The sequence below is a fragment of the Pinus tabuliformis genome, chromosome 5_1 (genome assembly GCF_031772625.1).
Source record: "Pinus tabuliformis cultivar Carrire ecotype Pingquan chromosome 5_1, CPIR1, whole genome shotgun sequence".
In the NCBI taxonomy this organism is placed as follows: domain Eukaryota; kingdom Viridiplantae; phylum Streptophyta; class Pinopsida; order Pinales; family Pinaceae; genus Pinus; species Pinus tabuliformis.
Window position 1 is genome coordinate 59075249 of NC_142305.1, and position 27433 is coordinate 59102681.

The 27433-nt window shown below is 37.5% G+C and overlaps 1 long non-coding RNA gene across 2 annotated transcripts; it reads left to right on the plus strand.

Annotated features, from left to right (window-relative positions):
* Window positions 1–27386, plus strand: LOC149163439 (uncharacterized). 2 transcript variants are annotated; one of them, XR_016260169.1, is made up of 8 exons: window positions 1–274; window positions 3535–3638; window positions 5899–6002; window positions 8264–8367; window positions 13534–13637; window positions 17352–17454; window positions 18020–18115; window positions 27233–27386. It is a non-coding gene; the product is annotated as an uncharacterized LOC149163439 (long non-coding RNA). The 2 variants fall into 2 exon arrangements; XR_016260170.1 differs by lacking the exon at window positions 17352–17454.
* The last annotated feature ends 47 nt before the right edge of the window (window positions 27387–27433 follow it).

The following is a 27433-nucleotide window of genomic DNA, read 5'->3' on the forward strand; positions in this document are numbered from 1 at the left end:
ATTATTTTTTCCACCAGCTGGAAGACAGAGAGGGAGGATCTGGCAATGGGCCATGAAAGGCCAGGCCTCCTGGCGATGAGACTCTTCGCAGTGACTGAACCGAAACGTGTCTTCGCAGTGACGAAACGTGTCTTTCTTCTTGGTTTCGTGTCTTTCTTCCTGCCTGAGGGCCGCGTAGCCAGCGCAGCCTTGTGCTGTTATATCACTATTTGTACTGTCTGCTTCACACATGGGATTTCTGCTCAGAGGTCTTCCGGTTGCAAAATTCTTAGCGGTCAGTGTTTCTTGCCCTTCTTTCTTTATGGTTTCTGATTTATTCTTTTAAAGCTGTTATGGTTTCTGAAATCACTGGGATTTGTTCTTTGCTCTGCTTTGGCATTTTTGCAATCGTACATTGGCCGTTTGCATCTTTGTGCCTGATAATCTGTAGGGATATATCAAACCTGGGTTCAGATGGGTTTTGGTAGCATCCAGGTTCATGCCAAAACTCTAGGGGTAAGCCAGGGAGTCTGACTCTAAACTGCGCTAGATTAGAATATGGCTATGCTTCAAAGGGATTGGCACAGTTTTCATAGCGGGCATATCTTGCCTGCCCTGGGTACGAAGTGTCTGGTGTGGCTAGGGAACTAGCTAACGGGATGTGATGCCTCAAATAGACCTGTGTCATTCTGGTATCTGATGATTTGGTGTATTTAACTTGGAAAGATACACCTTCAAAACAAATAGTTGCAAATGCCATCAAATGTATCTGTAACATTGCCTTCACGTGAGAACTTATTGATCTACACTGCCTGCACATGTTTTTAAATGTATTTTTTTCCACATCAATACCACATGAGACTATATGGACTACATCCTAGTTACTCATGGGTTCACCATTCTCTTGATATCGTTTTGCACACCTTTAGATTAGTCATCCATTGGTGATTCACCAACATTCATTTTAACTAATTCCAGGAGCTTACTTCTCATTGAATGAAAATGTACAGTTTGGGCATAGTCTTGTATTATAAGCCTTGATCATTGTAAAAGAAGCATCTCTGTTTAGCTGGGAATTTTTTTTGTTTATTTAGTTGTCTAATACCAATGATTCTATTTGCAATTCTGAGACAATAGAGGAGAGTTATGTTCGCCTTCCCATTCCAACTCCCTCAAAGTGCTTACTATCACTAAGTTAATTGTGTGCACACATCAAATACCAATGACTTATAATTCTTGCCACGACTGCAATTAATAGACTATTGTTCTTGAACGTCACAAGCTGGTTGGAATTCACATCAAGTACAGGCTTTGAATTGGACATTTCAACATATTCTTGACAACTCTTTTTTACTTTGACTTCTAATTCTATTTCTCAATCGACTTTTTCAACTTTACTTACAAGTGTTAATGATGATCTTGGTTTGTAATGCAAAAAGAGGCTCCAGTTATTCCAAAATGGTCATGAACATGCAGTTTCACTTGCATTGATAGCAGTATTTGCAGCTACTAGGAGTTCTTCACGATCATCATTCGACTCCCAAAATTCCTGTGTTTTATAGAACTTATCAAACTTTCTCTAGTGCCCCCTTCATGTTCTGATATTTGTATTATATCAGCATTACCTTTGACAACTCCACAGAGAATAATTCTAATTCCAGTTTCTGGTACAAGCTTGAAAGAAAACTTTGCCTTTGGATTTACCTTGCCAAGAGAAAACATCTCTGTGTTTTTTGCTACTTATTCCCACAATCTGTAGAGGTTGCTATAGGCATTGTGACTGTTTGTGTTCTTAGTGTCACTGCTAATCTAGATAGTATCATAAGGAGAATCCTCACTAGTGCATTGAACAGAGCTGTCTTGTTGTCCATCACATAGAAATAAGTCCAATGTGTATGTGCATTTGTAAATGGTAGCCAAGAGTTCTGTTAGAATTTTTTCATGTGGCTACTAAAGTAGATATACCCATAAGGAACTTTGTTGATATTGTTGGTAAATTATTTACTTGCAGTCATGGAAGCCATTTGAGCACTGTACAAGAATAACAGTACCCTCTAGCTGGAAATGGGTGAAACAGTTGGGTAGGAGGGACTTAGAGCTATTTTTATAGGGCATTTCTTTCGACATGAACTTGCAATTGGGCTTAATTTGTTCTTTCTTTTTCCTGTCATCCTTGAACTGTGTTGGACGTGGTGTAAATTTTGCACACCTCGGCCACATACACCTCTTGTTCCATTTGACAGCTTTTCCAGTAAGTTTAAACTGGGGATTATGCAAAAGCTAGCAGTAGGTGGTTGCATTTTCCTGTCTATATGCTACAGTGTTCTCGGGATATGGATACCTGTGTATTGGTGGCTGAAGGAGAAGCATGAAGGTTTTGCAAATGTGGGCAAGTATATTTTCTAGGCTCTGACTTGGTCTACAATGTCAGCTTATGTTCATCACTCAATCACAGAAGAAGGTAAATACAAGTTCCCACTTTTATTATAGTCGTTGTGGAGCCTATCATTCATTCTTCGTACTTTCTTCATCTTTCTCGACATTCAACAATTGACAGAACAAAGAAGCGTGGATGTTGATATCTTTGTTGAAATTATGGTTCTTCCCTTTTTGGCTTTCTTTCGTTATAGTAGTTGTTGTGCCAAAAGTGGTGAAGATTCCTCCTCACAAACTATTCATGAACCTCTCTTGAAAGACAATTTCCCAAAAATGTGGAAACATTAAGGCAGTCACTATTTATGCAAGAGCCAACCTTCTCAGTTGGCTATCATTTTCTTGGATGAGTCCTTTGCATGTTGTTGGTTATAAGAGCCCTATGCACATTGATGATGTACCCCAAGTTGCAGATGTGGAGAGGGCAGGTCAAATATACCATAAATTCAGAGATCAGCCAGAGGCCAAATGTCATTCTGGTCATTGGCAAAGGCTTATTCCTATCTCTCTGGAAGGAAGTACTTTTGACTGCATCCTTAGTAGCACTGGAAACTTGTGCATCATATGTAAGTCCATATTTTATAAGTGCCTTTATTCTGTTTCTAGATGGAAAGAAACAATTTGAAAGTCAAGGCTATGTGCTAGTTTGTGAATTTCTTGTGGCATAGGGTCTTCATCAATCTCAAATTTGAATTTTAGAAGTATCCATTTACTAACAAAGTTCCATTCAGTAAACTCAGGGCTAACACTCACACTCAGATATATTCTTTTCTTAGGAGACCAAGAAGATCAACTTCTTTTATTTCTTCCCTTCTTATGTTAAATCTATTGTTTACTGCAACTTTGTCATTGATATCAAGTAGGGGATAAATATTGTGAGGTGTGTTTGCACTGAATGCTGGCTGATGTACTGCTTTCCATCATTTTTTATGTATCTTGGGTTGAGCCTCCAGTAACAATTCTTGTTATATTTCTCTCCAGTACAATTTCTAAATTTAATGATATCATATTGTACTAAATTTAATGATATCATGTTTGTGACTAAAGAACATCAGCAAGGTTGCTAGTGCTCAGAAACAGGCTTCGCTTTTATCTTTAATGAGTCAAAATTTTCTTGGGCAGAATTTGGCAAAAGAAATTGTAAGATCGAAGCAAGCTATTCAGCGCCTTTATGAGAACAGGGCACACCTGAATTCAATATTCTACGCACCTTGGAGAAAGTGTTGGTAATTTTTTCTTTACTACTTGTTCTCGGATCATCTTGCATGCAGTTTAATCTCTGTTCTGTTATTGAATTTGCAGTTGTTTCTCTCTGCCTTTATCTGACAATAGCCATTTTTTACTATATAGGAAGCAGTTGCAAGCTAAATATGATATTAACTAATTTGTAGTTGCTGTTTTTATTTCCCTTTTTACAATAGTTGGATGCTAAGTTAGCACTATCAGGATACATCTATGGTTGTCCCAAAAACATTAGACAGAATGGAGTTGCATGTTTTCATGTTAGAATGTGTATCTAGCTCATAAGGCTAGCATTCTAGAAGTGTTAGAGATGAGCTTGGTTTGTGCTCTTACTCCAGTGTTAGAACAAAGCCTTTAACACCTGATGTACTTGGACATATTTTTTCTTCCATTTGACATAAGCCAAACATCTCTGTGTTTTTTGCTACTTATTCCCACAATCTGTAGAGGTTGCTATAGGCATTGTGACTGTTTGTGTTCTTAGTGTCACTGCTAATCTAGATAGTATCATAAGGAGAATCCTCACTAGTGCATTGAACAGAGCTGTCTTGTTGTCCATCACATAGAAATAAGTCCAATGTGTATGTGCATTTGTAAATGGTAGCCAAGAGTTCTGTTAGAATTTTTTCATGTGGCTACTAAAGTAGATATACCCATAAGGAACTTTGTTGATATTGTTGGTAAATTATTTACTTGCAGTCATGGAAGCCATTTGAGCATTGTACAAGAATAACAGTACCCTCTAGCAGGAAATGGGTGAAACAGTGGGGTAGGAGGGACTTAGAGCTATTTTTATAGGGCATTTCTTTCAACATGAACTTGCAATTGGGCTTAATTTGTTCTTTCTTTTTCCTGTCATCCTTGAACTCTGTTGGACGTGGTGTAAATTTTGCACACCTCGGCCACATACACCTCTTGTTCCATTTGACAGCTTTTCCAGTAAGTTTAAACTGGGGATAATGCAAAAGCTAGCAGTAGGTGGTTGCATTTTCCTGTCTATATGCTACAGTGTTCTCGGGACATGGATCCCTGTGTATTGGTGGTTGAAGGAGAAGCATGAAGGTTTTGCAAATGTGGGCAAGTATATTTTCTAGGCTCTGACTTGGTCTACAATGTCAGCTTATGTTCATCACTCAATCACAAAAGAAGGTAAATACAAGTTCCCACTTTTATTATAGTCATTGTGGAGCCTATCATTCATTCTCCGTACTTTCTTCATCTTTCTCGACATTCAACAATTGACAGAACAAAGAAGCGTGGATGTTGATATCTTTGTTGAAATTATGGTTCTTCCCTTTTTGGCTTTCTTTCGTTATAGTAGTTGTTGTGCTAAAAGTGGTGAAGATTCCTCCTCACAGACCATTCAAGAACCTCTCTTGAAAGACAATTTCCCAAAAATGTGGAAACATTAAGGCAGTCACTATTTATGCAAGAGCCAACCTTCTCAGTTGGCTATCATTTTCTTGGATGAGTCCTTTGCATGTTGTTGGTTATAAGAGCCTTATGCACATCGATGATGTACCCCAAGTTGCAGATGTGGAGAGGGCAGGTCAAATATACCATAAATTCAGAGATCAGCCAGAGGCCAAATGTCATTCTGGTCATTGGCAAAAGGCTTATTCCTATCTCTCTGGAAGGAAGTACTTTTGACTGCATCCTTAGTAGCACTGGAAACTTGTGCATCATATGTAAGGCCATATTTTATAAGTGCCTTTATTCTGTTTCTAGATGGAAAGAAACAATTTGAAAGTCAAGGCTATGTGCTAGTTTGTGAATTTCTTGTGGCATAGGGTCTTCATCAATCTCAAATTTGAAGTTTAGAAGTATCCATTTACTAACGAAGTTCCATTCAGTAAACTCAGGGCTAACACTCACACTCAGATATATTCTTTTCTTAGGAGACCAAGAAGATCAACTTCTTTTATTTCTTCCCTTCTTATGTTAAATCTATTGTTTACTGCAACTTTGTCATTGATATCAAGTAGGGGAAAAATCTTGTGAGGTGTGTTTGCAATGAATGCTGGCTGATGTACTGCTTTCCATCATTTTTTATGTATCTTGGGTTGAGCCTCCAGTAACAATTCTTGTTATATTTCTCTCCAGTACAATTTCTAAATTTAATGATATCATATTGTACTAAATTTAATGATATCATGTTTGTGACTAAAGAACATCAGCAAGGTTGCTAGTGCTCAGAAACAGGCTTCGCTTTTATCTTTAATGAGTCAAAATTTTCTTGGGCAGAATTTGGCAAAAGAAATTGTAAGATCGAGGCAAGCTATTCAGCGCCTTTATGAGAACAGGGCACACCTGAATTCAATATTCTACGCACCTTGGAGAAAGTGCTGGTAATTTTTTCTTTACTACTTGTTCTCGGATCATCTTGCATGCAGTTTAATCTCTGTTCTGTTATTGAATTTGCAGTTGTTTCTCTCTGCCTTTATCTGACAATAGCCATTTTTTACTATATAGGAAGCAGTTGCAAGCTAAATATGATATTAACTAATTTGTAGTTGCTGTTTTTATTTCCCTTTTTACAATAGTTGGATGCTAAGTTAGCACTATCAGGATACATCTATGGGTTGTCCCAGAAACATTAGACAGAATGGAGTTGCATGTTTTCATGTTAGAATGTGTATCTAGCTCATAAGGCTAGCATTCTAGAAGTGTTAGAGATGAGCTTGGTTTGTGCTCCTACTCCAGTGTTAGAACAAAGCCTTTAACACCTGATGTACTTGGACATATTTTTTCTTCCATTTGACATAAGCCAAACATCTCTGTGTTTTTTGCTACTTATTCCCACAATCTGTAGAGGTTGCTATAGGCATTGTGACTGTTTGTGTTCTTAGTGTCACTGCTAATCTAGATAGTATCATAAGGAGAATCCTCACTAGTGCATTGAACAGAGCTGTCTTGTTGTCCATCACATAGAAATAAGTCCAATGTGTATGTGCATTTGTAAATGGTAGCCAAGAGTTCTGTTAGAATTTTTTCATGTGGCTACTAAAGTAGATATACCCATAAGGAACTTTGTTGATATTGTTGGTAAATTATTTACTTGCAGTCATGGAAGCCATTTGAGCATTGTACAAGAATAACAGTACCCTCTAGCAGGAAATGGGTGAAACAGTGGGGTAGGAGGGACTTAGAGCTATTTTTATAGGGCATTTCTTTCGACATGAACTTGCAATTAGGCTTAATTTGTTCTTTCTTTTTCCTGTCATCCTTGAACTCTGTTGGACGTGGTGTAAATTTTGCACACCTCGGCCACATACACCTCTTGTTCCATTTGACAGCTTTTCCAGTAAGTTTAAACTGGGGATAATGCAAAAGCTAGCAGTAGGTGGTTGCATTTTCCTGTCTATATGCTACAGTGTTCTCGGGACATGGATCCCTGTGTATTGGTGGCTGAAGGAGAAGCATGAAGGTTTTGCAAATGTGGGCAAGTATATTTTCTAGGCTCTGACTTGGTCTACAATGTCAGCTTATGTTCATCACTCAATCACAAAAGAAGGTAAATACAAGTTCCCACTTTTATTATAGTCATTGTGGAGCCTATCATTCATTCTCCGTACTTTCTTCATCTTTCTCGACATTCAACAATTGACAGAACAAAGAAGCGTGGATGTTGATATCTTTGTTGAAATTATGGTTCTTCCCTTTTTGGCTTTCTTTCGTTATAGTAGTTGTTGTGCTAAAAGTGGTGAAGATTCCTCCTCACAAACCATTCAAGAACCTCTCTTGAAAGACAATTTCCCAAAAATGTGGAAACATTAAGGCAGTCACTATTTATGCAAGAGCCAACCTTCTCAGTTGGCTATCATTTTCTTGGATGAGTCCTTTGCATGTTGTTGGTTATAAGAGCCCTATGCACATCGATGATGTACCCCAAGTTGCAGATGTGGAGAGGGCAGGTCAAATATACCATAAATTCAGAGATCAGCCAGAGGCCAAATGTCATTCTGGTCATTGGCAAAAGGCTTATTCCTATCTCTCTGGAAGGAAGTACTTTTGACTGCATCCTTAGTAGCACTGGAAACTTGTGCATCATATGTAAGTTCATATTTTATAAGTGCCTTTATTCTGTTTCTAGATGGAAAGAAACAATTTGAAAGTCAAGGCTATGTGCTAGTTTGTGAATTTCTTGTGGCATAGGGTCTTCATCAATCTCAAATTTGAAGTTTAGAAGTATCCATTTACTAACGAAGTTCCATTCAGTAAACTCAGGGCTAACACTCACACTCGGATATATTCTTTTCTTAGGAGACCAAGAAGATCAACTTCTTTTATTTCTTCCCTTCTTATGTTAAATCTATTGTTTACTGCAACTTTGTCATTGATATCAAGTAGGGGACAAATCTTGTGAGGTGTGTTTGCAATGAATGCTGGCTGATGTACTGCTTTCCATCATTTTTTATGTATCTTGGGTTGAGCCTCCAGTAACAATTCTTGTTATATTTCTCTCCAGTACAATTTCTAAATTTAATGATATCATATTGTACTAAATTTAATGATATCATGTTTGTGACTAAAGAACATCAGCAAGGTTGCTAGTGCTCAGAAACAGGCTTCGCTTTTATCTTTAATGAGTCAAAATTTTCTTGGGCAGAATTTGGCAAAAGAAATTGTAAGATCGAGGCAAGCTATTCAGCGCCTTTATGAGAACAGGGCACACCTGAATTCAATATTCTACGCACCTTGGAGAAAGTGTTGGTAATTTTTTCTTTACTACTTGTTCTCGGATCATCTTGCATGCAGTTTAATCTCTGTTCTGTTATTGAATTTGCAGTTGTTTCTCTCTGCCTTTATCTGACAATAGCCATTTTTTACTATATAGGAAGCAGTTGCAAGCTAAATATGATATTAACTAATTTGTAGTTGCTGTTTTTATTTCCCTTTTTACAATAGTTGGATGCTAAGTTAGCACTATCAGGATACATCTATGGGTTGTCCCAGAAACATTAGACAGAATGGAGTTGCATGTTTTCATGTTATAATGTGTATCTAGCTCATAAGGCTAGCATTCTAGAAGTGTTAGAGATGAGCTTGGTTTGTGCTCCTACTCCAGTGTTAGAACAAAGCCTTTAACACCTGATGTACTTGGACATATTTTTTCTTCCATTTGACATAAGCCATGAGTTTATTTTCCATTTTATCCCCCAATAGTAACAAAATATATCTTCTATGTTCTTTCTTGCTTTACTCTATTGAAAGGATTACTTCCTCCGAAAATTACCAATACCGGATAACAGCTTCAGTCACATCTTTTAAAGGAAATATGCTGGAAGATATTATGCTTCAAGCAGTGCTTAGAAGATGCTTATTGTATAACTAGGCACCAAAGCCACCATTGTCCAACTACTAATGCTTTCAAGCCTGACTGTAGCTAACCTTAGCATAGAAAAATTAATAAAACTTGAGATAAATATAATGCCTCAAATAGACCTGTGTCATTCTAGTATCTGATGATTTGGTGTATTTAACTTGGAAAGATACACCTTCAAAACAAATAGTTACAAATGCCATCAAATGTATCTGTAACATTGCCTTCACGTGAGAACTTATTGATCTACACTGCCTGCACATGTTTCTAAATGTATTTTTTTCCACATCAATACCACATGAGACTATATGGACTACATCCTGGTTACTCATGGGTTCACCATTCTCTTGATATCGTTTTGCACACCTTTAGATTAGTCATCCATTGGTGATTCACCAACATTCATTTTAACTAATTCCAGGAGCTTACTTCTCATTGAATCAAAATGTACAGTTTGGGCATAGTCTTGTACTATAAGCCTTGATCATTGTAAAAGAGGCATCTCTGTTTAGCTGGGAATTTTTTTTGTTTATTTAGTTGTCTAATACCAATTATTCAATAAGAAATTTTCTTGCAAGGTGTGCTTCTAGTTAGTATAACTTGAATCCCCTGTTGTCAATTAATCTTCTGATTCATTGTGGAATCTATCCAACAAATAATTTAAAGGTAAAGGCCTCCAGTAAAATTGCCAAACTTATTGGATTGGTTCAATATCGACCAGTCCTCTGTGTTCCCAAATAAAGCTTAAGCAGAATGACTTTACCAGAATCCGTTCTTAGACATTCCAACATATCAATTGCATGAATTTTGCAATTCTTCATGATGCAACCCTTACCAATGACACTGTGGTAGGTTGGAGTTGTAGCAATAAAGGTAATGTTGGATGCTATGCGTAATTTGGAAAAGGCTTACAAGGTAACATTTCCCCAATTTTTTTTGAGATCATGGTACATATTCTGAGATTTGGAGGAGCCATTTACCTGAGGCATTGTGACTGTTTGTGTTCTTAGTGTCACTGCTAATCTAGATAGTATCATAAGGAGAATCCTCACTAGTGCATTGAACAGAGCTGTCTTGTTGTCCATCACATAGAAATATGCTGGCTTCTTGGAGGCCGTCTTCAATAATTAAAGCTGAGAGCACCCTTTGAACCAAAGCCACCATTGTCCAACTACTAATGCTTTCAAGCCTGACTGTAGCTAACCTTAGCATAGAAAAATTAATAAAACTTGAGATAAATATAATGCCTCAAATAGACCTGTGTCATTCTAGTATCTGATGATTTGGTGTATTTAACTTGGAAAGATACACCTTCAAAACAAATAGTTACAAATGCCATCAAAAGTATCTGTAACATTGCCTTCACGTGAGAACTTAATGATCTACACTGCCTGCACATGTTTCTAAATGTATTTTCTCCCACATCAATACCACATGAGACTATATGGACTACATCCTGGTTACTCATGGGTTCACCATTCTCTTGATATCGTTTTGCACACCTTTAGATTAGTCATCCATTGGTGATTCACCAACATTCATTTTAAATAATTCCAAGAGCATACTTATCATTGAATCAAAATGTACAGTTTGGGCATAGTCTTGTACTATAAGCCATGATCATTGTAAAAGAGGCATCTCTGTTTAGCTGGGAATCTGTAGCTAACCTTAGCATGGAAAAATTAATAAAACTTGAGATAAATATAATGCCTCAAATAGACCTGTGTCATTCTGGTATCTGATGATTTGGTGTATTTAACTTGGAAAGATACACCTTCAAAACAAATAGTTGCTAATGCCATCAAATGTATCTGTAACATTGCCTTCACGTGAGAACTTATTGATCTGCACTCCTTGCACATGTTTCTAAATGTATTTTTTCCACATCAATACCACATGAGACTATATGGACTACATCCTGGTTACTCATGGGTTCACCATTCTCTTGATATCGTTTTGCACACCTTTAGATTAGTCATCCATTGGTGATTCACCAACATTCATTTTAACTAATTCCAAGAGCTTACTTCTCATTGAATCAAAATGTACAGTTTGGGCATAGTCTTGTACTATAAGCCTTGATCATTGTAAAAGAGGCATCTCTGTTTAGCAGGGAATTTTTTTTTGTTTATTTAGTTGTCTAATACCAATTATTCAATAAGAACTTTTCTTGCAAGGTGTGCTTCTAGTTAGTATAACTTGAATCCCCTGTTGTCAATTAATTTTTTGATTCATTGTGGAATCTATCCAACAAATAATTTAAAGGTAAAGGCCTCCAGTAAAATTGCCAAACTTATTGGATTGGTTCAATATCGACCAGTCCTCTGTGTTCCCAAATAAAGCTTAAGCAGAATGACTTTACCAGAATCTGTTCTTAGACATTCCAACATATCAATTGCATGAGTTTTGCAATTCTTCATGATGCAACCCTTACCAATGACACTGTGGTAGGTTGGAGTTGTAGCAATAAAGGTAATGTTGGATGCTATGCGTAATTTGGAAAAGGCTTACAACGTAACATTTCCCCAATTTTTTTTGAAATCATGGTATATATTCTGAGATTTGGAGGAGCCATTTACCTGAGGCATTGTGACTGTTTGTGTTCTTAGTTTCGCTGCTAATCTAGATAGTATCATAAGGAGAACCCTTACTAGTGCATTGAACAGAGCTGTCTTGTTGTCCATCACATAGAAATATGTTGGCTTCTTGGAGTCCGTCTTCAATAATTAAAGCTGAGAGCACCCTTTGAACCAAAGCCACCATTGTCTAACTACTAATGCTTTCAAGCCTGACTGTAGCTAACCTTAGCATAGAAAAATTAATAAAACTTGAGATAAATATAATGCCTCAAATAGACCTGTGTCATTCTAGTATCTGATGATTTTGGTGTATTTAACTTGGAAAGATACACCTTCAAAACAAATAGTTACAAATGCCATCAAATGTATCTGTAACATTGCCTTCACGTGAGAACTTATTGATCTACACTGCCTGCACATGTTTCTAAATGTATTTTTTCCCACATCAATAAATTTACAAGAATAACAGTACCCTCTAGCTGGAAATGGGTGAAACAGTTGGGTAGGAGGGACTTAGAGCTATTTTTATAGGGCATTTCTTTCGACATGAACTTGCAATTGGGCTTAATTTATTCTTTCTTTTTCCTGTCATCCTTGAACTCTGTTGGACGTGGTGTAAATTTTGCACACCTCGGCCACATACACCTCTTGTTCCATTTGACAGCTTTTCCAGTAAGTTTAAACTGGGGATTATGCAAAAGCTAGCAGTAGGTGGTTGCATTTTCCTGTCTATATGCTACAGTGTTCTCGGGATATGGATCCCTGTGTATTGGTGGCTGAAGGAGAAGCATGAAGGTTTTGCAAATGTGGGCAAGTATATTTTCTAGGCTTTGACTTGGTCTACAATGTCAGCTTATGTTCATCACTCAATCACAAAAGAAGGTAAAGACAAGTTCCCACTTTTATTATAGTCGTTGTGGAGCCTATCATTCATTCTTCGTACTTTCTTCATCTTTCTCGACATTCAACAATTGACAGAACAAAGAAGCGTGGATGTTGATATCTTTGTTGAAATTATGGTTCTTCCCTTTTTGGCTTTCTTTTGTTATAGTAGTTGTTGTGCCAAAAGTGGTGAAGATTCGTCCTCACAGACCATTCAAGAACCTCTCTTGAAAGACAATTTCCCAAAAATGTGGAAACATTAAGGCAGTCACTATTTATGCAAGAGCCAACCTTCTCAGTTGGCTATCATTTTCTTGGATGAGTCCTTTGCATGTTGTTGGTCATAAGAGCCCTATGCACATTGATGAAGTACCCCAAGTTGCAGATGTGGAGAGGGTAGGTCAAATATACCATAAATTCAGAGATCAGCCAGAGGCCAAATGTCATTCTGGTCATTGGCAAAAGGCTTATTCCTATCTCTCTGGAAGGAAGTACTTTTGACTGCATCCTTAGTAGCACTGGAAACTTGTGCATCATATGTAAGTCCATATTTTATAAGTGCCTTTATTCTGTTTCTAGATGGAAAGAAACAATTTGAAAGTCAAGGCTATGTGCTAGTTTGTGAATTTCTTGTGGCATAGGGTCTTCATCAATCTCAAATTTGAATTTTAGAAGTATCCATTTACTAACGAAGTTCCATTCAGTAAACTCAGGGCTAACACTCACACTCAGATATATTCTTTTCTTAGGAGACCAAGAAGATCAACTTCTTTTATTTCTTCCCTTCTTATGTTAAATCTATTGTTTACTGCAACTTTGTCATTGATATCAAGTAGGGGACAAATCTTGTGAGGTGTGTTTGCACTGAATGCTGGCTGATGTACTGCTTTCCATCATTTTTTATGTATCTTGGGTTGAGCCTCCAGTAACAATTCTTGTTATATTTCTCTCCAGTACAATTTCTAAATTTAATGATATCATATTGTACTAAATTTAATGATATCATGTTTGTGACTAAAGAACATCAGCAAGGTTGCTAGTGCTCAGAAACAGGCTTCGCTTTTATCTTTAATGAGTCAAAATTTTCTTGGGCAGAATTTGGCAAAAGAAATTGTAAGATCGAGGCAAGCTATTCAGCGCCTTTATGAGAACAGGGCACACCTAAATTCAATATTCTACGCACCTTGGAGAAAGTGTTGGTAATTTTTTCTTTACTACTTGTTCTCGGATCATCTTGCATGCAGTTTAATCTCTGTTTTGTTATTGAATTTGCAGTTGTTTCTCTCTGCCTTTATCTGACAATAGCCATTTTTTACTATATAGGAAGCAGTTGCAAGCTAAATATGATATTAACTAATTTGTAGTTGTTGTTTTTATTTCCCTTTTTACAATAGTTGGATGCTAAGTTAGCACTATCAGGATACATCTATGGGTTGTCCCAGAAACATTAGACAGAATGGAGTTGCATGTTTTCATGTTAGAATGTGTATCTAGCTCATAAGGCTAGCATTCTAGAAGTGTTAGAGATGAGCTTGGTTTGTGCGCCTACTCCAGTGTTAGAACAAAGCCTTTAACACCTGATGTAATTGGACATATTTTTTCTTCCATTTGACATAAGCCATGAGTTTATTTTCCATTTTATCCCCCAATAGTAACAAAATATATCTTCTATGTTCTTTCTTGCTTTACTCTATTAAAAGGATTACTTCCTCTGAAAATTACCAATACTGGATAACAGCTTCAGTCACATCTTTTAAAGGAAATATGCTGGAAGATATTATGCTTCAAGCAGTGCTTAGAAGATGCTTATTGTATAACCAGGCACCAAAGCCACCATTGTCCAACTACTAATGCTTTCAAGCCTGACTGTAGCTAACCTTAGCATAGAAAAATTAATAAAACTTGAGATAAATATAATGCCTCAAATAGACCTGTGTCATTCTAGTATCTGATGATTTGGTGTATTTAACTTGGAAAGATACACCTTCAAAACAAATAGTTACAAATGCCATCAAATGTATCTGTAACATTGCCTTCACGTGAGAACTTATTGATCTACACTACGTGCACATGTTTCTAAATGTATTTTTTTCCACATCAATACCACATGAGACTATATGGACTACATCCTGGTTACTCATGGGTTCACCATTCTCTTGATATCGTTTTTCACACCTTTAGATTAGTCATCCATTGGTGATTCACCAACATTCATTTTAACTAATTCCAGGAGCTTACTTCTCATTGAATCAAAATGTACAGTTTGGGCATAGTCTTGTACTATAAGCCTTGATCATTGTAAAAGAGGCATCTCTGTTTAGCTGGGAATTTTTTTTTGTTTATTTAGTTGTCTAATACCAATTATTCAATAAGAACTTTTCTTGCAAGGTGTGCTTCTAGTTAGTATAACTTGAATCCCCTGTTGCCAATTAATTTGCTGATTCATTGTGGAATATATCCAACAAATAATTTAAAGGTAAAGGCCTCCAGTAAAATTGCCAAACTTATTGGATTGGTTCAATATCGACCAGTCCTCTGTGTTCCCAAATAAAGCTTAAGCAGAATGACTTTACCAGAATCCGTTCTTAGACATTCCAACATATCAATTGCATGAATTTTGCAATTCTTCATTATGCAACCCTTACCAATGACACTGTGGTAGGTTGGAGTTGTAGCAATAAAGGTAATGTTGGATGCTATGCGTAATTTGGAAAAGGCTTACAACGTAACATTTCCCCAATTTTTTTTGAGATCATGGTACATATTCTGAGATTTGGAGGAGCCATTTACCTGAGGCATTGTGACTGTTTGTGTTCTTAGTGTCACTGCTAATCTAGATAGTATCATAAGGAGAATCCTCACTAGTGCATTGAACATAGCTGTCTTGTTATCCATCACATAGAAATATGTTGGCTTCTTGGAGGTTGTCTTCAATAATTAAAGCTGAGAGCACCCTTTGAACCAAAGCCACCATTGTCCAACTACTAATGCTTTCAAGGCTGACTGTAGCTAACCTTAGCATAGAAAAATTAATAAAACTTGAGATAAATATAATGCCTCAAATAGACCTGTGTCATTCTAGTATCTGATGATTTGGTGTATTTAACTTGGAAAGATACACCTTCAAAACAAATAGTTACAAATGCCATCAAATGTATCTGTAACATTGCCTTCACGTGAGAACTTAATGATCTACACTGCCTACACATGTTTCTAAATGTATTTTCTCCCACATCAATACCACATGAGACTATATGGACTACATCCTGGTTACTCATGGGTTCACCATTCTCTTGATATCGTTTTGCACACCTTTAGATTAGTCATCCATTGGTGATTCACCAACATTCATTTTAACTAATTCCAGGAGCTTACTTATCATTGAATCAAAATGTACAGTTTGGGCATAGTCTTGTACTATAAGCCTTGATCATTGTAAAAGAGGCATCTCTGTTTAGCTGGGAATCTGTAGCTAACCTTAGCATAGAAAAATTAATAAAACTTGAGATAAATATAATGCCTCAAATAGACCTGTGTCATTCTGGTATCTGATGATTTGGTGTATTTAACTTGGAAAGATACACCTTCAAAACAAATAGTTGCAAATGCCATCAAATGTATCTGTAACATTGCCTTCACGTGAGAACTTATTGATCTACACTCCCTGCACATGTTTCTAAATGTATTTTTTTCCACATCAATACCACATGAGACTATATGGACTACATCCTGGTTACTCATGGGTTCACCATTCTCTTGATATCGTTTTGCACACCTTTAGATTAGTCATCCATTGGTGATTCACCAACATTCATTTTAACTAATTCCAGGAGCTTACTTCTCATTGAATCAAAATGTACAGTTTGGGCATAGTCTTGTACTATAAGCCTTGATCATTGTAAAAGAGGCATCTCTGTTTAGCAGGGAATTTTTTTTTGTTTATTTAGTTGTCTAATACCAATTATTCAATAAGAACTTTTCTTGCAAGGTGTGCTTCTAGTTAGTATAACTTGAATCCCCTGTTGTCAATTAATTTGTTGATTCATTGTGGAATCTATCCAACAAATAATTTAAAGGTAAAGGCCTCCAGTAAAATTGCCAAACTTATTGGATTGGTTCAATATCGACCAGTCCTCTGTGTTCCCAAATAAAGCTTAAGCAGAATGACTTTACCAGAATCCGTTCTTAGACATTCCAACATATCAATTGCATGAATTTTGCAATTCTTCATGATGCAACCCTTACCACTGACACTGTGGTAGGTTGGAGTTGTAGCAATAAAGGTAATGTTGGATGCTATGCGTGATTTGGAAAAGGCTTACAAGGTAACATTCCCCCATTTTTTTTTGAAATCATGGTATATATTCTGAGATTTGGAGGAGCCATTTACCTTAGGCATTGTGACTGTTTGTGTTCTTAGTGTCACTGCTAATCTAGATAGTATCATAAGGAGAATCCTCACTAGTGCATTGAACAGAGCTGTCTTGTTGTCCATCACATAGAATTATGCTGGCTTCTTGGAGGCCGTCTTCAATAATTAAAGCTGAGATCACCCTTAGAACTCTCCATATCCTTTGTGTCATTCAAACTTCCAAGCCTCAAGGCCTTGTTATTCACACTTCCATTTGACAATATTTTTTTGCTTGCTTGTAATAATGGGACCAGCCTTCCATTCTGATGGTCTCCAGATATATAATTTGTAGATGCATGTATGTCCTCCACCTATTTGATTTGTTCCTTGACGAGGTCTAGGCCATCCGAAGTGAAGAATGCAAAAAAGAGGCTCCAGTTATTCCAAAATGGTCATGAACATGCAGTTTCACTTGCATTGATAGTAGTATTTGCAGCTGCTAGGAGTTCTTCAGAAACAGGCTTCGCTTTTATCTTTAATGAGTCAAAATTTTCTTGGGCAGAATTTGGCAAAAGAAATTGTAAGATCGAGGCAAGCTATTCAGCGCCTTTATGAGAACAGGGCACAACTGAATTCGATATCTACGCACCTTGGAGAAAGTGTTGGTAATTTTTTCTTTACTACTTGTTCTCGGATCATCTTGCATGCAGTTTAATCTCTGTTCTGTTATTGAATTTGCAGTTGTTTCTCCCTACCTTTATCTGACAATAGCCATTTTTTACTATATAGCAAGCAGTTGCAAGCTAAATATGATATTAACTAATTTGTAGTTGTTGTTTTTATTTCCCTTTTTACAATAGTTGGATGCTAAGTTAACACTATCACGATACATCTATGGGTTGTCCCAGAAACATTAGACAGAATGGAGTTGCATGTTTTCATGTTAGAATGTGTATCTAGCTCATAAGGCTAGCATTCTAGATCTTTTTTGCGTCTATGCTATATTTCAGCAATTTTCAACCGAGCAAAATATATAAAAGTGGATAGAAGCTCTTCATTTGCTGATCAGAATTCTTGCATCACTTTAAAAATTGGGAAAGTTCACCAACTATTTAGGAAAGCATGTAGTTCCTTAATGCTTTTCAACTATTCTGATATAATAATCACTTCTTAATTTGCATAGCACTGTGCAGCTTATGTTGGTTACTCACACAGTAATGTTAAATACAGATACTTTGCCTTGGCCTACTCTATTTTCTCACTGGGCAATTCAACTTTCAGCATTGAAGGACATTTCTGGACGTTTTCTGTATTTCTTCATCTCCGGTAACAACCTTAATCTCCTTTCTGAGTTTTTGCTTCATTTCTATTTCATCCATGGACCATGATAGAAAATCCTCTTCCATCAATTGTACGTTAGCCACTGAGCAGCTATAGAGTCTTATAAATTTGATTCAAAATTATTTCCCAATTGAAATGATTCAGTTATATATATGCTTTCTTGATAATTTAAACTTTATTCCTTTGTGTTAAACTAATGCAAAGTGGTGCGATCGTGCCTATCTTGTTTCTAGTGAACAGACTCTAGAAAATCTTAGATACAAACTTCAATAGCTTTGCTTATGTCTGTCAGAATTCTTGAATAGTCATATCCCTGTATTGATATTATATTCCACTTGGCATTTTTTTTGTCTTGCACACATTAAGAAAGCGGAAAACAAATACATGCATGTACATTTACATTTAGAATGCATGCAGAAATTGATTTAGGACTTAGTGTGTGCTCTCTGCTCTATGTTGAAACAATTTCACTTCTCTTTCCTTAGTAGCTAGGATTTTCACTGCAAAAAGAAAGTAAATGATTGTTTATCATCTTAGATTGCATATTTAGGAATTGTATATGTACATCACGCGATCAACCTTAAAGGCAAACTTCTTAAGAAAGATCAACTGTAAAATACATTTAAATAAACATAAAAACGCTTTGGAACCTAACGCACACCATTTAGAAGTCTAGGCTAGAGACGTGTTCCGGCGTCGTAAAGCCTAGTAACTATCCCTTTCATCGTAGGTTGGGTGATTCCTCCTCTTTGAAACGACAAGTGCCAGTACGGACTTGTGCTCCCGTGTACCATCGAGTATATATTGGGAGACCACAGTAGGCTATATCCTTTATCCTTAGGAAGCCGTGTCTGCCGCCCTATCGATCGCAATGCACTGAACACAGCATTCGGGAAGATTGACTGCCGTACCATAAAAAGTATTCTGCAGTTTTGCGATTGGTTTGGTAATCCCCCTGTCTAGATATCCAGAGTAGTCACTTTCGTTCCTTTTCGGACTCCTTAAAAGAAAAGGACCATCTGAGCACTTGTCACTTCAGGCTCATTAAAAATCGAAGGCGACTAGAGTCATCTTTAGCTTTTTCTCGACTCTTAAAAAATGAAAAAGCAAATTGTGTCAAAGCGTCATAAAATTTATTTAAATCGAAATAACCTCACTGTTCCCTCGTTGGTCTTAGGGTGAGAAAATGGAGTCCACCAATCAAGGATTTCCCCTTGGGAGAATCCTACTCCCTTTTCCTCTAGGGGGAGATGTTGGTGCACCTCATATGGCTACATTGTTCCTTCCAGGGCTTGCAATTGGCCTGCCAGTATGCCTTTTCTCGCCCTCTGCCGTTCAAAACACCGTGATTCTTGAACAGTCAACTCAGCAACCAGATAATACTAGAGTTACCCAAATCGAAGACGACTAGAGTCATCTTTAGCTTTTTCTCGACTCTTACAAATTGAAAAAGCAAGTTGTGTCAAAGCGTCATAAAATTTATTCTAATCGGAATAACATCACTTCTCCCTCATTGGTCTCAGTTTGAGAAAATGGAGTCCACCAATCAAGGATTTCCCCTTGGGGGAATCCTACTCCCTTTTCCTCTAGGGGAGATGTTGGTGTACCTCATATGGCTACATTGTCCCTTCTAGGGCTTGCACTTCGCCCGCCGGTATGGCTTTTCTCGACCTCTGTCGTTCAAAACACCATGATTCTTGGGCAATCAAATCAACAACCAGATGATACTAGAGTTACCCCCAAACCTTCTATTTCGTTTGTTTCTCCCTCTCCTTCTTCCTCTTCGCTTGGTGGAACTATGCTTCAAAAAAAATGATCGTATAAAAGTTGTTGTAATAAATATCTTTTTTCATTATGTTTTCAAGCTTAGATGCCCACTCATTTAGAAAAAAACTGAACATGCTTCTTTCCCTTTGCCCTTTAATTCATATTTTTTCAAGTAATGCTATAGGAATGTAATGAATTTTAAACATCTTACGCGAAGAAAACAACATTTTTGTGTTTTGTTTTGTACCAGAAAATGACAACAAACCTTACTGAAAATGCAATTTCCTCAATGTTATCTGGACCAACTCATATTCAACCATACCTACAAATTGTTGAACTTGAACCAATACAGTCAATGCAAAATTCAACTCCACGATATCGTACTGCAATTTCAGACGGAACACATAAGAAACACATCATGCTTCCAAAAGATTTCAATGATCTCGTAGCAACAGGCTTGCTACAAAAGGGTTCTGTTATAAATGTTAAAAGTTGGACTACCTCAGCTATTGGTCCTTCAACGTAAGTTTCTTATAAATTTCTTATTTCAAATTTAACATTTTTTATTTATAACACAACCACTTCTAACAGTTATTCCTATGACTCTCATTTGTAATGTAGGTCTATAAAGCTAATAGACTTTGAAATATCTACTTCATTTGCACCCTTAATTGGCAATCCAAAAACTATGAGTATCCCCATCACATCTCGTGAAAACACTCCATCCTCATCGGACCCACATCCTTTATCAAAAAGACACTGCCCTCTTCCAGCTACTCCAACTCCGTCCGTTCTGCCAGTTCAAATTCCCATCAAATCGTTAAACCCTTACCACTCAAACTGGTGCATAAAAGGATACGTCCAAAGGAAAACAGCTCTTCGACAGTTTCAGAATCAATACGGACCCGGTAAAGTGTTTGGTTTTGACCTGTTCGATACAGAGGGTGGAGAAATACATATTACATGTTTCAACAATGTCGCAGATTATTTTTTCGACAAAATCCAAAATGAAAATGTCTACATTGTCTCTAAAGGGAATGTAAAAATGGCTAATAAGCAATACAACCACTTGAACAATGACTGGGAAATTTTGTTGAATGCAACATCTACCATAGAACATGTTGCCAACGAAAAAAACATAATCCAACAGTGCGATTCAATATAAAATCAATTGATGATATCAGAACAACAAACGTCAACTCCATTGTTGATATTCTTGGTGTTGTCACAGACATTTCCAATGTATGCACTATACGTAGAAAAGATGGCTTTGAAGTCAATAAACAAACAGTACAACTTCGAGACATGTCAGGGTATAACATAGATGCAATCTTTTGGGGAGATAATTTTAATGCCGTGTCACAGGAAATCTCCTCCCTATGTGCTACAGGAAATAACCCCATCATTGCAATCAAATCTGCGCGTGTTGGAGAATTTAATGGAAAAAATATCGGCACTACAACGAGATCCATTGTTCTTGTAGATCTTGACATTGAAGAGGCCCATGCGCTGAAGGCGTGGTTTAAAAAAGAAGGTTCGATTGCAGCTTCTACATCTTTGACAACAAGATCTCCTTTTGGCCACCAACAAAAAAAAATAACAATTGCTGACATTTACAGTATGGATTCCTTAGAGAAACCAACATTTTTCCAGCTAAAGGGCACAATAACAAAAATTGGGATGGATAGTTTTTACTACATTTCTTGCCCGTCGATCGTTGGTGGGAAAAAATGCATGAAAAAACTTATTCCACAAAATACAGGGATGTGGTTCTGTCCAAAATGCAACGCTGAAGTAAGCGACTGTGATTACAGATACTTATTGAAAATCGACATACAAGATCACACTGGTGAATTGGCTTCAACTGTTGCTTTCGAAGACGCGGGATCTACAATTCTTGGAAATAATGCCAAAGACTTCTATCTATTATCTTCAGATCCAGAACTGATCAAGGAAATTGTCTCTAGAGCTCTATGGATAGATCATATCTTCACACTATCGGTGAAGACAGAAACTTTTAAAGAAGTCCCACGATTGAAATGTGTTATCATAAAAGAAGAAAAACTGCATTTCACGACAGAATGCAACAACATCCTTCGAGAAATTCAGAACATCTCGTCATTGTAGATAAATATTGCAAAATGTATTCCTTGCTTTTTGGCAATTCCTATTGTCCAATTTTATAAATACAACTTTACAAGATATACTGTTGCATGCCTTCTTATGAAATTTTCTTATATACCATTGAAATAAGTATTCGTTCTCCATTGTATCTATCTTTATGTGAGTAGACAAATTCACATTTTTTTTTCCTTTTATCAGCTTTACACATGAAACTACCTACATGTATACAGAAAAAATACTAATACGTTCTTTCAAAAACATTACTTAAATAAAAAATTTCACATAACACTATTCAGAACTTAGATTTTTTTCCCTTCTTTCACTTTCGCTTGCATTTTTTGCCCTTCTTTCGCTTTCATACAATAACATGGTTGTTGTCTCCAAATAACATTCTTCTTTTCCCCTCTCTTGCTTATAGGTACCATAAATTTTGCGAATGGCTTCTTCTTCTAATAATGAACGTGCTCGAAGATACTATGCAACAAATAAAGAACGAATAAATGCACGGCGCCGTGAGCTTTACCAAGAAAAAAAAAACACCACAGAATGTCAAAAACACAAAAAACAAAAGGGTAACCAACCTTCCTCGTCTGAAATGGCCCACCCTGAAAACAATCCTCCCTTGCAATTATCAGACTCTTTATCTTCTCAGCAAACCTCTCAAACAAATACATCCATGCCTCATTGCCCTAACCCCTCCTTCGCACATGCTTTCAACAACGTTTATACTAATCAAGCACATCGAGATTTCCGTGCAAAGATTGATAAACTTCCACCTAAATGCCCATGCTCCATTTGTCTTGAATCATATCCTGGAATACATATCCGCAATTCCAACCACGTGTATTCTTGCTCCAGATGCGTCTCTGAAACAAAGGGTCATCGCTTCTCATTATCAAACAACATGGACCCTGGTCCTCAGCCAGCTGCCCTTACATCTCTTTCACAAATAGAAGAAATGCTCATTGCTAGGGTTAACCCTATACTGCAAGTAACACATGCACGCGGTGGCCAGTATAAATACAGTGGCCACACAATTTGTTTTCCTCAAGACATTACAAAAATCGCAAACATGTTGCCACGTCGTGTTGAACACTTGGACATCCTAATTGTCACGCGTCATAGTAATGACCATAAGGCTTATGATTTCATTGTCAGTAGACATCGCGTTCTCGCTGCATTGGAATACAAATTGGCAAATGACCCATACTATAAGAATGTTCGTATTGATACCAACGCACTGGCATCCTTACCAGCGATCCCCACCGATGTCTCCTCCTCCCTTCACCATTCCAATACTACAGAAACCACTGTCCGCCTTCCACTTGAGCCACCCCATGAGCTCACCGAAGATTTCACAGACCCATCCGTAGACCAAACATCATCCTTCGTACCCATCATACCTAATACAAATACAGAAATCCAAGAAATCCGCCATTATTTGCATGCTTACAACCACCAATCTGATACTAGAATTGAGTGGCCAACAATTGGTTTATCGCCAGTCAATGAATACAACACAGAAGGTCTACTCTCTATGGCTTTCCCCGCCCTTTTCCCGACAGGCGCTGCAATGCCAAATCAGCCAAGAATGAAAGCAGTGCAGCTACATGAATATGCACTTCATCTCATACGTTACTACGATAACAGATTTGGAAACCACCCACGCTTTCGTTATTACATATATAATCTCATGATGCGGCATCGCAGTCAAGCAACAACGTCGATTTTTGTGAAAAAAAACATCACAGATAGCTTTCCAATATCTATTCAAGATTTGAACATCCGATTAGAACAATTTCCAGATGAGCAATTGGCAGAGCAAGTCATGCGATTCGGTAGCTCTTTACGTGGAACAAGGTCATTTTGGCACAAAGCTAAAAATGAACTAACTGACATGATATCTCAACTCGGTTGCCCGACGTTCTTCTTCACATTAAGTGCAGCTGATACAAAATGGCCTGATCTTCATGCAATCATGCCCGGATGTCTTCCTTCTGATATTGCAAAACAACAAAAGTGGAGAAATGATAACATTATCTCTAACCCACATTTAACATCACTATATATGCACCATAGATTCACAGCATTTCGTGAGATTATCTTAGAGAAACACTTGAATACAAAAGATTACTGGTACAGGTACGCATTCTACCGCATTTTTTTTTCTCCAAGAACTCTAAACAACATTCCTCACCTATTGCAAAATTATCTTACAAAAACGCATACTTGATAGGTATGAATGGCAACATAGGGGATCTGCGCACATCCATGGTTTCCTTTGGATAGAAAATGCACCTGATATGGAAAACCTCAACTGGGAAGACACAGAAGCAGTCGATATTACAAGGCAGTTCTTCGAAAAATATATTTCCACTTGGAACCCTCGTGCTCCTTCGACTTCAAACCAGCCAAATGCTTGGACAAATCCCGAAGACCCTTGTCTATTGTCCACACCGCAAATCTTCAGAACCAATCCTTTCAGTGACTATGAACAACTCGTCAATTGTGTTGAACGTCACACAAAATGCTCAGAAAGCACGTGCCTAAGAAAAAATGGATCCTCACTCCAATGTCGTTATAAAGCACCGTGGGAATTACATCCAAAATCGGCCTTATTCATTGATTCCAATGGCCAAAAAACATACACCCCTGCTCGCAACAACGATCGACTCAATAGCCATAACCCTACCATCCTATCTATTTGGCGTGCAAATGTTGACTGCCAACCAGTACTCTCCATACACACTGTACAAAAATATATAGCCAAATATGCATCCAAAGCAGAAAAAAAATCTGAAAGCTTCCACCACATGCTACGTAGAATTGTCCTCGCTTCACCCATTGCTGACCCAGCAACATCCGCATTTCGAAAATTTCTTGCAGAAACCCTTGTTGATCGTGACATTGGAGCACAAGAAACTTGCCATATGCTACAAAAATTACCATTAACATTATGTAGCCGACCATTCATTTCTTTAAATGTAAACCAAAAAATTCTTATGCGCCTTCCACAAACGAACACCACCTCCACTACATCCCTGCACATCATAGATACATATATCCAGTACCCTTCTACCCTAGAGTCCACATCACTAATAGAATTGGCAAGATCCTGGTCATATGATCCTCGTCGTAAAACAAACAAATGGAAAAAAAGGCCTACAAAAGCAATTGTTCAGGTCGTACCACGTTACTCCTCCATACCATCCACAACAGAACCTTGCTACGCTGACTTTTGCAGGGTTGAGCTTATGCTATACAAACCTTTTCACCATATCGTACAAGATATAGGAGATTCTGCTGCAGAATTCATCGCAAATTGGCAAACATTTCGTCCATTCTACAATCCTTGGCATCAACACCGCACACTATCTGATATTGAATCTGTCACAAATGATACCTCAACTATAAATGAAACCAATCCAACAGACACCATGGAAATAAATGAATGGGAATTACTTTCCCAATTATACCCTACAAATGAGCTTCTCATAAATGACCTTGACATGCTTGGTCTTCGTGGCTTTGATGACACCCATAACTGGAATCATACCACTATCCCATTCGATCTACAAAATAGTGCAATACAATTCATTGAGAATAGCTGCTCCATCCACCGCATTCTTCAAACACATCAACATATCCTGCCGACCCTTACTACATTATCTCCAATGCAAAGAAAAGCTCTAAATATTATTTCTAATAATTTTGCTAGGAAGGATTATTTACCCGCTCTCAGAATGATAATACAAGGCACTGCTGGTACGGGAAAATCCCTCCTTATTAATTGCATCAAAGATATGCTCATACGCCTTGCAAGCCTGGAACCTTCACCGATCATGCTCCTCGCCCCTACAAGGGTTGCTGCCTTCAACATACAAGCATCGACAATCCATTCTGCTTTGCACCTTCCTATAAAGGATCTTATGCCCTTAGAAGGTAATGCTCTTGCAAAATTCCAAGAAGAACTCAGGCATATAAGATACATACTAATCGATGAAATGAGCTTCATTGGGCCAAAGCTTCTTAGCCATATTGATGAACGTCTTCGCGAGGCATTTCCCCACCAAAGAAACACTCCTTTCGGTGGCTGTTCCATAATATTGGTTGGTGATCTCGGTCAGCTACCACCCGTCAAAGACATACCTCTATATGCAGGGACGAGCCACGGAAGCGCACTGTGGAACACCTTCAACACAGTCATCACATTAGACACAATATTTCGTCAACAAGGCGATGACATCGCACAGGTTACTTTCAAGAACATTCTCCAGAGCATTAGAGATGCAAATCCAACAATCGACGACTACAACATACTCATGTCGTGCACAGATTCCTTTTTATCAGAAGAAGAAATATGTTCATTCCATGATTCCATGCATCTATTTCCAACAAATGCTCAAACAATGGTCCATAATAAGCAAATGATGAAATCTCTAAACACTCCTATCGCACGATCCATTGCTGAAGATGACAACACATATTCCAGTATTTCCTCTGAAGACAAGCAACTTGAGCGAATTGTATTACTATGCAATGGCGAAAAAGTTATGTTGACTTCCAACCTTTGGGTTTCAGCCGGACTTGTTAATGGTTCCCTTGGAAAAATTGTAACCATCTTTTACAAAGAATCAACTGCACCACCACAAATTCCAACATTTGTTGTCGTAGATTTTCCCAAATACATTGGGCCTCCTTGGGATGAAAGAAACCCCACTCACTTGCCTATTCCAGCAGTAAAAAGAAATGGTCGTACACAAATTCCACTGAAGATGGCTTGGGCTTTAACCATACATAAATCTCAAGGTATGACACTTCCAAAAGCAACAATTGACATTGGAAAAACAGAACGTCAGGGTCTCACATTCACAGCTATTTCAAGAGTTCCTTCTCTACAAGATCTTCGGATTAACCCCGCATTCAGTTTCGATCGTTACAGTAAAATGAAGGACAACAAAAACATTGCTCGCAGAAAACACGCCGAAGAAATTCTTCGTTCAATGCCGCCTCCAGATAATCTGCTCCAACCCATACTTTGACTTCACCAAAAGGTTTCCTCCATTTATTTACCTCATTCTATTTCATAACATACTTTTCATATCTTTCAACAACAACCAACTTTAATCAATATTAGTAAATAAGAAAATATTAGAATGTCTTTATATTATCTGTACATCTCATTCTAACCTTTTCTTTCTTTTGCAACAGGCCACATGGACTCGGAAATAACATACCTGCACAACTACAAGTCGACTGGCAAGCAAAAAAACTGCATCTCCAGCTACGCATTAACCTCCAATGGTGTTCAATATGTCGTTATTCACCATGCATCTTCCACTAACAATATATAAATCCCCATAGCAAAGGTAACTTCATTTTCATTCATTCCAGCTTCATTTTAACACAACT